Here is a 2,784-nt window from a genome sequence, read left to right as displayed (position 1 = left end):
CCCCCCCCCAAGTGTGTCTACTGCGTGTATACCCCCAGTATGTGAGCGGGTAGAAGTGCTGTATCATCAAAATAAACATTCAATTTATTCACGAAAACGTTCTTTGAGATTTTATGTGTATCCTTGTGTGTATGTGTCTTTGTGTGTTTTTTATGTGTGTGTAGGTGTGTGTTTTGTGTTTGTGTGTGTGTGTGTATCTTTGTGTTTGTTTTACAGGTGTATGTGTGTGTATTTATCTTTGTTGTTTTTTTTATGTGTATATGTGTGTATTTATCTTTGTGTGTTTTTGTTAATGTGTATGTATTTATCTTTGTGTGTTTTTTTATGTGTATGTATGTGTATTTATCTTTGTGTGTTTTTTATGTGTATGTGTGTGTATTTATCTTTGTGTGTTTTTGTTTATGTGTGTGTATATATCTTTGTGTGTTTTTTATGTGTATGTGTGTGTATTTATCTTTGTATGTTTTTGTTTATGTGTGTGTATTTATCTTTGTTTGTTTTACAGGTGTATGTATATGTGTCTTTGTGTGTTTTGTATGTGTGTTGTGTGTATCTTTGTGTGTGTTTGTTTATGTGTATGTGTGTATGGAGGGTTTGCTTCTTTTTTCCTGTCAAACATCTATCGTCCTTATCTCTCCTTCAATTTTGTGTTTGTTACCCTCTTGTAATACCTGTAATCTTCGGCACTTATATGACCTTATTGTGTTGCAAGAGCGTAAAACTCTTACTAAAACCTTTTTATATTTATACACTGTTGATTGCAGATGGTCAATACTGCCCCAATAGACTCAATGTACAGGATGATTTAGAAAAAAACCCAACACCTTTACAACTTTTATTCTGAATAACTCGCACAAAAATTGTTCTAGATTTTAATTTGGAACAGACGTAATTATTAATTCAAAAGGAATTTGTTTGATATAAAATGAATGAAGGTGAGACTTATTTTTTTACAACAAAAATGGCTCAAAACTCAAGGAAAAAAAACCCCCACCCCTAAACGCAAAATGCACCAATTCCAAATACATGTGTGTTGTAAGGAAAGACATGAACCGATTGGTTGGCTTTTATCCCCTTCCTTTTCTTTATAATAATAAGTGAGGCAGCGTGGTGGAATCAGGCTCTTGTCAAAATAATCCAAGTGAAGAAACTTGCATTTTTCAGCAGGTTTGTAATCAAATTTTTGTTTTTGGCTCAACACCTTTTATAACCATTAAAGAACTCATTTCTGTGTGGATTTTTCTGAAAAGCTTTGATCAAAGGCACAAAAAAGTAAATTTTCAGTTACAACGGACTCTTAAGCTAAGGAAATAACAAATCTTTGGCGACCATTTTCTCACTAATTTTACCTCAGAAAACAGGAGACCCCCACCACCTCCTTTCGAAAATATCTCGACCTGTATTCAAGATAAAAGGATATTTTTTTTCTTCCAAATGTAGACAAGTGAACAAGCTTTAAGATGATACCAATAACTACATGCCCAAAATTTGACGAGAGCCTGATTCCACCACGCTGCCTCACATATTTAATTTTCCATCCCTGTAACATTTAAACAATACTTCAGTTCTCTTACAGAGTTTTAAAAATGAAGTGTTTATTCCAGAATTCTTACAATAATATATGATATTTATATAGCGCTCAACCCCGATTAAAGTACACAGGCTCTGAGCGCTTTACAATACAGTACAACGTACAACAGTAACATAAAACGTTGTGTTCTGACTAAACGAAAATCACTCCAAATATTCATCGTAATAATTTAAAAACAAAAACGACTTCAGCTGACATTTGAATGAATCAAAAGATTTGATCTCTCTTAAAAGTACTTGGTAAAGCATTCCAGATCTTGGGGCCTTGGTAAATGTATTCAAATGCCCTTTCACCCATTGTTTTAAGTTTCATAGACGGTAAAATAAATTTCTTTTTGTCAGCGGAGGACCTTAAACTGGAATGTAGTCTTAACAGATGTGATAAATGTGATGGTGCATTATCATTCAAACATTTGTGACATAGGGTGGCCAACTTGTACACAATTTTTTTTCAACAGGAAGCCAATGCAATGTCCGTAAAAGAGGTTTAGCAGAGTCTCGATTTTATAGAACCAGTGCTCTACATATTATTTATGGTGCACAAGGGGGCTATCCCGAAAAAAAATGCTGTTTTGAGAAAATCGAAGGTAAAGTTCAAACTGTGAAGGTTAAAACCACACACACTGTATGTACACTTTTCATCATGAAGTGTCTTCCAGGTACGATAGAGGAGTGGGTAGGGTGCCCAATATACAGCACTTGTGGAGTTTACATATCCCATGCGATCGTCTCCGAAGCGGAAAGTCCGGGTTCGAGCCTCGGTTCGGACACGGATTTTTTTCGCCCCTGCCCGCCCAGCAGTAATGGGTACCTAACTTCGAGTTAGGGAAGTAAAGGCGGCGTGGAAAGGAACAGGTCACCCTACCACAATATGCCAAAGGCCCAAGAAATTGTCTCACTACCAAGGAAATCCCCAATGTCCGGATCGGATGCGGGAACAACTTTGCTTTTTTTACCTATCGTGAAGGGTAAAGATGGGCTTTGTCACTGAACCAAATGTCATCGAAAAGAAATGTTCAGGATTTTCCAGACGATCGAAGAAGCGTGGCCACATTGCCATCCCCTGATCCACGTCAGCCTCGCGAACATGAACATTGTTCTTTCCCAGGAAGTGAAGATCTGTTTGTTCGTTTTAGTAGAGGGTTTTACAGCGCTCGCAACTGCATAAGGTCATATGAGCGCCAAGAAGTGGAT

Source organism: Aplysia californica, unplaced genomic scaffold, assembly GCF_000002075.1.
Source record: "Aplysia californica isolate F4 #8 unplaced genomic scaffold, AplCal3.0 scaffold00142, whole genome shotgun sequence".
NCBI lineage: Eukaryota > Metazoa > Mollusca > Gastropoda > Aplysiida > Aplysiidae > Aplysia > Aplysia californica.
Note: the sequence above shows the minus strand (reverse complement) of the source record.